Source organism: Streptopelia decaocto (assembly GCF_964273445.1).
Source record: "Streptopelia decaocto genome assembly, chromosome: 11".
NCBI classification, from domain to species: domain Eukaryota; kingdom Metazoa; phylum Chordata; class Aves; order Columbiformes; family Columbidae; genus Streptopelia; species Streptopelia decaocto.
Window position 1 is genome coordinate 17,991,561 of NC_138666.1, and position 11,434 is coordinate 18,002,994.

Below are 11,434 nucleotides of genomic sequence, written 5' to 3' on the forward strand. Positions count from 1 at the left end.
TTTTAGTTGGCAGTGGCTTCTCCCTCTTGCTTTCACTGTTTTAATTTTTTTTTTAATTTACAAATTAACACCTCTCATCTAAGTGTGAAGCAAAAAAAATACACATGATGCCATAAAAAAATATCACCACCGACAGTAGCTCACAGATGGGATTAGAGATGTTACATGTTGTCTGGAGAAGAAAGCAACAAAAGTGAGGGGGTTAGGTGGCACAGCAGTAGGGCTGCCATTGGCTTTGCAACTAATTAAGAGCTGTGAAATGAGGTGATTCTGCAAACATGGACTGAGTAGACTGAAGGAAAAAAGTACTTGAAAACAACTCGTGTAGTTTGTGAAAGCCCAGTTCAAGCTGAGAGGCCAGAGGAAAAGTGAGTATTAACTACTTATTATAGTCTGAGGGAGATTTCAGAGTGAATTAGGCTGGAGACATCTGTCCTCTTCTGGCTACAAATAGGCTGCTGAAGAGATGATTGTCCCCAGCTACTTGTTAGAGTCTCCCTGCTGGAATTTACTGCATCCACATTACTGGCAGCTGAACTCCTTGCTTAATCACTCCTTGACACACTGTTTTAATCAGCTCACCCCAATAAGACTGATATGAATTAGCGAGTGACCACAAAAGCAGCTCAGCCAGCCTATTTCAGACCCCGCTGTCCTCGGGCAGGGGTGCAATGACAAGCAGAGGGGGGTGTGCATCTATTCAGCCAGCTCAGCTCCAGCCAAATAGGACACACAAAGATACCAAAGCCTGTAATTAAGTTGGGCAAATGACTTGACTGAATCACAGAAATTAAGAGGGAAAGAAGGCACTCTGAGTTCTCAATGTGAGACAGTTCAAACTGTGGATGAAGCAATATCAGGAGTAGTTTAAGTAGGACATTAAACTGAAGATCCGGAGGGGGGTAAGACACCACTGAGATGGGATGCCCACATTCATAATGGTTGCTCTAAACATTTCTGGCACATAGGTAAATATTGCTGCAAATACATAGTACGCTGATACTATTAGATGTTAGTTTATCCTTACTACTTACACTAAAAATACTAGATCTCTGATAAAAATCTATTTTTTTCAATGTATACTCATAACACTTAAGAAGTTATTACTCATTTCAGAACAATCATATTCCGTTTATCCTTATTTTTAAAAGCATGACCAAAAAATCCTTAAATTCCAGGAGATAACTGCAAGTTATTGTGTTTTTTCCCGAAGATGGTGAAATGAAAACAAAATAGTTTTGCTAGCAGTAGTGTAGTGTTTAATCAAATCTCGCATAGTGCTGAGGAGACCCTGTATTGACCCTGTATTCCCTTTATTTTATTCTAGCTTTTTGAGATTTGAAGATTGTAACTCAAAACCAGAGATTTTTCTGAATTTCACCACCATTTAATTTCTTATGCTCTGTATTTGTTTCCATATTTCATTACAGAGCTACATGTCAGGCCTAGAAAACATTCTTCTCTATATATCTCCATATTTTTTATAGGCATTTACTGTTTTTCTTTTAAATACCTAGATGCATCTATGAAACTCCCTGATGTAAACTCTAATATTCCTTTCTTCTGCCTGTATCTTGGCTATCACAACGTGATAACTGTTGCATTCTTTTCACGGTTTAGGATACGTTAATACACTGTGGCTCTGATATATCTACGTTCTGGTATTTTCTTCACATTTTTGTTATGCTGTTACTTTGTTTCCCATTCTTACACTGTGCTGGTCAGTTTTTTGCACTGTATCTATTCTTTAAAAGATGAGGAGGAATTTGAGATATCTAAGTAAACAATCCCTCTTTATACAATTGGTAAACTATAACTTTCAGTGAATGGAAGACTATTTTATTGACTGCTTTGCAATCAACTTAATCAAAATGCTTCCTTCTCTAAGTTTTCTGGCTGCAGAAGTTGTCTGTTTCATTCAGTTACCATCTGAACTGCCCTTTCCACAGAATCCTAGTGTTTTAGTTCTATGAACATTTTGGCCCTAATATGTAGAATTATCAAATCACATCAAGTTGATGTCTTAAGATAAGAAAGAATATTACCAGAAAATTTTCATGGAAGTTCAGAAATGACCTGGGAAGGAGTAGTGAGATAGCTGTGTTTTCAGATGGTAGAAACAGATTCGACAATATAAAAACAAATCGCACAGAACAATGAAGAAAGTATGTACAATATACAATGACTTATCTGGAATTCAGAAAATGTAAAAATTGTTCAACTTTTCCACAGTGCTAAAGCCAGAAAAAGTAGAGACATGCCAGCAGTTGCAGTAATGATGGCAAACTCAACCTTGATACCTGTTTATCTAACAGCCTGGAAGTAACGCTGATGCTAATGTAAGCACATAAGCATCACTCATTACAGTAAATACATGTGTCTGACCTCCTGTGTCTGTCAGTGTTAGTTCACTGCTTTACAAGGTTTCATAGCAGTGAGGTCACTGAAGCAGACGAGCAGATAAAGTGAGCAAGAAAATGCAGGGATATTTTTCTATGTAATGGAAAGACTCAGTACAAGACTACGTCTGGAGAAAAATATGTACTGCAATTTCCTACCAGCTGGAGGTGGAAAAAAAACCCCACACCACCACTCAGCTTGTCACAGTTAACTATAGCTGTTAATTTTATTATTATCATTATTACTTTTTTATTGCAATAGCACCTAGATGATCAGTCTGGGAATTGAGGGCCCCCCTGTGGTGTGAATTGAACACATAGCACACAAATACAGCCCCTGCCCCACACCACTCACCTGCAGAGCTCTACAGAGAATTTTAATGCTGCTTGTTTTTAAAGTACAGTAGGTTTTAGTGTGGAATTCAGTGTGAATAGTTACAAAATGTGGTATGTTTTGCTAAGATAAAGACCTATACACAATATGCGTTTGTGCCCAACCTTCTTGCACTACACAAAACCGTACTTGTCTATTCTGGTCAGTCACAACGACTAAATAAGAACTGGCCCACCAGACCAATACGAGAACAATCTCCCATTTTGTTAATTTGCAACACGTTATTAGACACCACATCAGGAATACTGCATGCATTCGATAAATAGTAGGTGTCATTACTATTCAGTAAAATATGGCCTGCTGTCTTTTCAAGCAACCTTTTACTAGATCCCAGCAGCCATGCCTTTTCTCTGAAATGTTGTTCATCTTGTTGGCATTCACCATCATCATGAAGAAGTGTCTCTTTTTGAAGAAAGATTCCAAATACCCAGCTGCCATTTCTCAAAACATCAGTGAACACTAGAGCCTTAGCACCTGTTAACAGGATCTGCCCCTTGAGGCTATATTCTCTTAATGAATTAAAGGAACATTTGCTTTAATTCAAGAAAATATCTTAATAAAACTATAGTTTTGGCTATAGAATCTCCTGGATCTCGGTACCTCAGTTCTACAGTACAAACCAGGGGAAAAGCTGATCTGAAATGACCAATGTGCTGAGCTAGTGCCAGGCAGGTAGAGAGTTAACACAGTCTCTTACCTCAGTAGAAAAGAACTTCAGAGATGCCTTAACTGATTCCTGGTTGTAAATTACCATTATGACACCTGCAAATCTGCTTAAACACCATGTCCCTGGTCTAAGTCCCTTACTGTAAGCTGTACAAAGAATGTAGTGTTTGCAGTGGAGCATAGTGTGCGCTATGTTAAGAAATTAAATAGTGAATTATTAATTACATTCAGGCCAAGACATTACTAAAATCCTGCCTCAAACAATGATGAGTACCAGACGCTTCAGAGAACAAATCATGGAACACTAAGATTTATAAAAAAATCTACTTCTCAGCTCCAAAAATTCTTTTCAACAGTAACTTTCATATGTTAATTACACCCTGTTTAAAACTGGCTAGTGCAGCTCATATGTACTGCTGCAAGGTTTGTTGTCACTGCCACCATAATTTTGTATTTATTTTTCACTGCAGAGTCCTGCCACATACTCAACTCATGAGAACGTCTCCTTCTCTGGGCGTTCACCCAGACGCTGCCATTCATTGGTATTTCTGTCAGTGACACTATTAAGAGAGACAGTTTTTATTAAAGTGCAGGAGTTGAACTGTGAAACAACTGCCAAAGCCATATTTTGTACATGTGAAATTAACTATTTCAAGATTTTAATCTTCAGGTCTCAAAGATATAATTGCATATTACTTCAGAAGTAATGTCTATCGGGAGGTAGATTCTCAAAGTCTTACATTATATCTTACAGAAGACTTTAATTTATGCTTAGATGAGGCATAGCGATATCTTTCTTTTAGAAAACACTTTATCTTTTTTTTCAAAATTTCATTTTAGATTTTATAAATACTGAATTTCCATTTTTACTAGGTCACCATAAAAGGAGATATTCATACATTCTGGAAGCGGAGCTACTCCATATTCCTGTCTCTTCATTGTTAGACAGAGCTCATCCAGTTCTTTCTTACTTTCGCTAACGCCAAACACTGCAGTTCTATTTCAGCCAAAGCTCCTTGAGGAAACTATTGGGTTTTGCTACCGCAGAAAACTGTACTCTCTCCTTTATAAACTTTGAGTGTCACAGGAAGGGACAGTAAGCAGAGGAGTTCTCTGTTTAGCACCTTGGAGGAAGAGCCGGAATGCTGCCAGGATCCCCACTTACTGGTTTGCTAGTGCATCACCCCCATGAGTGATGCACTCTCACTTAGCTTAACTCAAATGGCAGCTTTATCACCTGGATCTGTGTAAAAGGAATTAGCACATGAGATGTAACGTCTCAACTTTTTAATATAAAGCAGCAAGAGACCGCTGCTTTTGCTGCTCTGTGTGAGAAGAGCTCATGAAAAGGTACTTGCCTTTAGCTTAAATTTCATGTCCTATTCATAGCTTCCCTTTCTCATCTCTGTCTTCTCAGCTGGTCATGCACAAAGAGAATTCAGAAACCATAGATTAAAAGCATGAAAATACCACTTGCAGGCTCTTCTAATGGAGCAACTGGTTTTGACTCTGCCGTGGACTGGCTGCAGGCTTCCCAAGCAGCCCATACTCACAGTTTCTTCTTGTGACTCAGCTTTCCAGCCCATAACATTTCTCTGCCATGCAGAGCACTGTGAGGCTTCTCAAAGCGTTTGGGGATCACTGATTAGGAGGCACTAAAGGAGTGTTTTTCTCATCCTCTTCACATTCACCTTTTTCCCCCTAACTGAGCTTGCTTTTACCACTTTCACTCTCTCCCGGTAAAACACAGTTTGCCCTTTTCTACTCTCAGATTAAGAACTTCTCTTAGAAGGATCTGAGAGACACAGAGAATCACTCACCAGACAGAACTGGCTTATCACATTTGGCTGAAGGGATGAGAAATTAGCGATAAAATACTGCTCATAGTGCTCTGTCAGTATTAAAGCAAACAAACAAATACACACACACAACCACCAAAAAATGAAACAAAGAAAACCCCAAACCACTACAACTGTATTTTGGATTTGTTCAGCAGAAGGAGGGAAGCTGGCTTTCTTCTATGATATTAAATTGCCTTAAGCATCATTGAACACCAAAAGCTGCTAAGAACAACCCACCTGTATCCACTCTATAAGTATGTATCACTTCATTATTTACATGTTTTTTCATCTCTTCTGATGAAAATGGTTCAGTCAAGGACTTGCTAAAGATAAAATTTAATTGGAAGGAAACAAGAAAAAGGATGCAAGTAACAAAACACCTAAAAGAGTCTAAATGAGTGGAATTTTCGTTCTGAAGTGTCTTCCCCCTACAAGACTATGGTAATCCTGGCTGGTCAAATTTCAAGAGATGAGTGACATAGGTTATTTCCTTTACAGTTCACTCCTTGTAGATGAACAATTAGAAACTGATTATAGAACTACTAAAAATTAAGTTTATTATAATGCAATTGGAAGCTCTACATGGAAGACAAAGGCAAATCAAAACAAACACTATATGTATTGTGTTGCTCTCTGGTGTTAGCAGAATCCTAGAGAGTGAGTTGTAGCACCAGCCAAGTGCAAAATATGATGTGATGATAAAAGCTGGGCATAGAATTATAATCTAGGATTTCCAAAAGGCTGAACTGGCAGAACAAAGAATAGGTGCAGGATGAACATGGAGAAGAAACAACAGGGAATTTGACTTTTTGGATACGTTTTGAGCGGTACCTTCAGGGGCAGTATCTCTGAACAGCCCTCCCAATAAGATGTTTGAGAAATATGGAATCCCCTTAAGTTTTTTTTACAACAAATGATATAACAAAGACAAACCTGAACAGAACCTAGTCTAAATCCTTGGTTTTTTAAACTAAACCATTTGCGAAGGGTAGGTACAGCTTCGCGTAACGCTGCGAGACATTTTTATAATAACATAGCAATTTCTAATGCCCATATTTTAAAAATATTTTAAAAATATTTTAAATAGTTAAAAAGATCATTTACCAAAGGCAGTAAAAACGTACCAGTTCAAGACAGTCTATTCCCTAACACCTTCTGATACTGTGGAATGAGAACCCACCCTTGGCCCTCTACCTCGTGAAAATGTTAAGAGCAAAAGTTCTTTTTCAGGACTTTCAGAGATAAACAGCCAATTTTTCTTTTTTGAAAACACTGCAAGAAAGTGCTGTCATACAGCATTTCAGAAATGGTCTATAACTCAAGGGCAGGCAAGGGGAAGCCATTAGGGACTGGAAAGAGGTGAGTCAGAACAGATGAGAGAGAAATATGTGTTTCAGCAGCAGATTTAGAAAAGGAAGAAGGCTGAAAACTTCAAAAGCTATTATAAAAAAAAAAAAAAAAGTTAAAATTGTTCAAAAAGGTTCCTCGATATATTGAAGCTTGAATTAAGCATCAGATTCAGCAAGTCTAACATTTTCTTACATGAGCAAGCCTTCATAGTGATGCTTAAGGTTTCACATGCTTTTTCCTACAAATATTTTAATTGATGTTTAGAACATCATGTTCAGTAACATACACTCTTTAACAAAAATGGACACACTAGAGCATAATGCCTCGGTTAAGTGTTTTTTAACCACAATTAAACATGGTGAATTTCAGAAAAAGGAAGCGGGGGGAAGTACGGTGACTTTCCCACACGCTACCTCAGACAGTCCAAAGAAGCCACAAAGACGGCCAACATGAAACAATTTCTGTGATTATGGCTGGAAGAGTGACAAATTTTCTCCATGTGTTTACAGGTAACAAAGGATAAAGTGTCTGAAGAGCCTTGAATGGACACAGACGCAGTGAAGAGAGAAATGAGGATAAAGTTAATTGACAGGAGGAGTCACTTCAGAAGGTAGGAAAAATCCTTTGTTGATCTTGTATTGGAATACATGCTAGATGACAGCAACACAGTTTACAGTGACCCACCTGTTTGCAACACTTGTTTGCAATTGCAAGTAATGATACCACAGTGGAACATGATACACTTGTGGATGGAGTCCAGATTTTGGAAGACTTTGGTGTTGCTATTATGTCAAGTTCCTTAATATTAATCTCTACCCTTCTAGCACTTCTTTTATCCTTCTATACACACTTGGTTCCCAGGCAGCTACAGTGTAGACAGACCCTAAGGGTAACTATTTACAGAAATAGTACTTGTTGACAACACCAGCAGCAGCAAAAATACTAATGAGCTTGTGCCTCTTCTAAGCACCACTGAGCATATTGTCACCCTTCGCTATCAGCTCAGTATCTTGCAGCAATACCCATCAAATCATTCTGCATTCATTCCAATGGAAGGAGCTTTTTATCATGAGGTGTTGGTTTCGCTGTAATACAATGGGATGAAAAAACAATTGCTTCTTGGTATTGCAGAGAAAAAGTACTGGTGTATCTTACAAGCACTGCTGATGTTAATCAAGCCAATAGCCGTACCTATCAAAATATCATAACACATCCTATCTAAATAAGAGCTGACCCAGATTAACAAAAATCAGGTTTTGAATACATTTTAAACTGGAACACATTGTTGTTCCTTCTCTGTTTAACTAAATGGATTTTAAAACAACTGATTTCTGACCAATTTAGAAATTCCTATGACTTTATAAAACTTTTATGAACACCAACTCACAGTCAGGGGATATCTTGTATTTCAAATATAATTTATAAACTAATGAAGCAGAAATAAGAGGACACATGGTACGTTTCCTTAGTTACTGAGATTAATCCAACATATAAAATATATTGCTCTAAGAAAGCCTGTTCTCAAACAGAATGAGCATGAAGCACCTACCAGGCTGTAAGTTATGTGAAAGAAATGAAAAAGATAAAGCATTTTTCTTCTTTCCATATTTGCTTTCAGTCATGGGGACTAAAAGATTCTTAAAAAAGTAGCACTGATTCCACACCTCTGTAAAAAGTTTTGGATCTAGCAGATGTTCCTCCCATGTCCCCCTGTCACGGTCCATTCGGTGAGGGACTCATGATGGTTCTTTTACCTTGATCTCAGAGCGCAAAATTAAGGCGGCTAAAATGCCAAGGGGTTATAAGTCAATCAAGCAGTGTTACTTTATTAATTTGCCCGTAAAGCGGCACGCAATAGAGAGAGAGAAAGTAAGAAAGAGAAAAGGGAAAAGTAATGGGGAAAAAGCAAAAGTAAAGATGAGAAATGAGGTTGCGTTTATCACCAGTCCAGTTCCAGAAGTGTCCCTCTGGTCTCCAGTCCCGTGGAGTCCGGCTGGTCTTCCATCATGGTTCAGGATGCTCTGGTGGGAAGATCTTCAATAGTGTCCATTCTGGAGTCATCTTTTATGCTTCTTCACCCCCCCCCTTGCTCCCATTGTTTTAGCCCAATCTTCGCCTTGATTTCACAACCCAGGCTCGTACTGCACAGGCTCGAAAGTTTCACGCTTTTTTTTGCCAATGCTTACGTGTCCAGCATTCAGGGGTCTTTCTCTAGTCCACTGGGTGACCTCAGGACCCTTGGCGAGCTGCTGGGCATGCTCCTTTGCGTTGGCCATTGTTTGGGGAAGCAGGTGAGGGACACGTGTAACTGAGGCTGCAGGTGAGAACACATCTTCTGGACGGCAGCCATTGTTCCTGGGTGGAAGAGACCTTCATAACAATCACTTTCAGGAGGCTCTGGCTGGGTTGGCTGAAGCAGCAGGCAAAGTCCACACAGCAGCCATTGTAAGCAGCAGCCCCCGCATATCGGAGAAACCAGGGCAACACAATGCTGCTCCTCGGGCCTCTCTCCAAATCATTGTCCATGCGTTCTTTCTGTCAGGGCCTCAGTTCTCTAAGTTCTTGACGGCAATGTTCAGGCAAATACTGCTCCATCTTCAGACCGACTCTCACACCCCCTGATTACTTTAGCTTCTCTTCTGTGATCTAGTTTTAGCCCGGCAGCCTGTATTTGGTTTTGTAATATGAAAGTCAGGTTACTTATTTCTATATTTTTATATATCATAAAAATACAAAGAAACATATTTTTTTCTATGACTCAACTATTACTTTAAGGAGGCTTTCAAATGCCATTTCAATGCCTCCCACATTTCAGTGTTGGAAACAAAAACATCATTTCTACATATGGGTATTCGTGAGCTTTTAAAATTTCTAAGTTTCAGCTTTAAAAACTGTACACGTCACTACGTCTATATTTTTGTGAAACAGGGATTTCCCAACAGCATTTGGAATTTAATGGTCTATTAGTCTTGAGTCTACAGATGAAAGCAACTATGGAGGTTTGATACTGGGTGTGCGAGTATCTCCTCAGAGATACTGTCTTTCTAACTTGCTTCTTTGGGTGGAGATCACAAGTGGAACCTGGGCAGAAAACACTTTGTGTACCCTTTGTGACCTCCCCAAGGTGCTACCATGTGCCATTAGGTTAATTTAAGTGCTTTCCCTGGGGCTATGAAGCACCATTTTTAGGTTCTAAAATTGACTAGTAATGTAGCTTAAAACATTGAGTTGAAACATTCAATGATAAATGTTCACTAAATTACTATCATTATGTAAAATATATTACCCTTAATAGCCTGATGGTATACAATAAAGAGTTCAGAAATATCCTGCAATTAGAAGCTTAATTTCAAACTCTCATTACACTATAAGGTTTTTCTTCAAACTTAGTTTTGAACAGAATAGTTTCTTCAGAAATTGCCATTCCAAAAAAAACAAACCAAACAAACAAAAAACCAAAACCCACCACCGAGCTTCTTTAATGTCCAGAATCTGGAGATCATATCTCAAAGTAACTAAATAGTTTTATTTTCTATTTGTTTAAGCAGAAGGTAACATGATAGAGTAACACCATTATTTTGAGATGCAATTAGGGTATCTTTTATAGTTGTGACAGGCCAATGTAAATGTAATCACATACCAATTAGTGGGTAATTATTCTCTTACTACCTAGTTTCATGTCTTGAGTTAGTAAATACACTTAACCTACTTTCTTATACATAAATCCAATTATTTATTACATGTATACACACCAAAGAAAGAAACAGAAAATTTTATACACAAAGATATGCATAGCCACTATATTGCAACACCATGATGGTCACATATCTTAAATAGTCAGAAAAAATTACTAGTAGTAATGATTAATACTAAATATTAAATATTAACACTGACAGGCCTTGCTCTTCTTGCAGAAGCAAGATGGCATGAATCTGACCCATTAACCATGTAAAATATAAAGCTACCTGCTTAAAGGTTCTGTGGGCTTCATTCCTTACTCATTAGCAGTAACTCAGGAATAACCTTATTAACATGGAGAGAAGAAACAAGCTGGGAAGAAGTAGGTCCCTCATCAGCATTGTGACCTGTGTTTATTATGTCAACTTTAATTTCTGTTTCATTTGGTTCTGGAGATAACTTCACCACAGTGGACATTCTTTCTTGAGTGTACTAACAGCCATCTTATCTCATCCAGCCTAATAAAAGCACTGACCAAAACCATTTTCCAGGTTACAGGTGTAAACTGGAAGTTAAAATACTAAAGCTTACAATAAAGTGCAAAGGAAAAAATGTATGGCTTAAGGGAAATCAAACTCAACTTACTGTCTGCCTGCTATTAAAGATGAGTGATGGTCTAATCTTCTGTATCTTTTCCAAGAGTTTTGGGTCATTTTGAAAATGGTCTTCAGTGCTGCAACTATGACCACAAGTTAAAAAACTTAATCAAGATAAATATAAAAGCATTCCAGGTCACCTTCCTTGCTCATAGGAGACATTTTTCTTTGTTTTGTTTTCAGTGTTACTGCTTTGGGAGGTGCTTTTTCTCACATATCTATTTCAATTTATTCTACTCTCCCACAAGAAATTGTCTGGATCTGGGAAACTGGCTTTTTTTAAACAATTAAAAAATGAAGGTAAATCATAGCTTAATCTGTTCTCTATGTCATAGCATGTATTTTACTTTTTTTTTTAACTTCTCTGTCAAGTTCCAATCATATGTTGCAGCTAATTACACATTGCAAATCAGCATCAATCTAGAGGTTGGATTCCCAGTCTTTAGTATT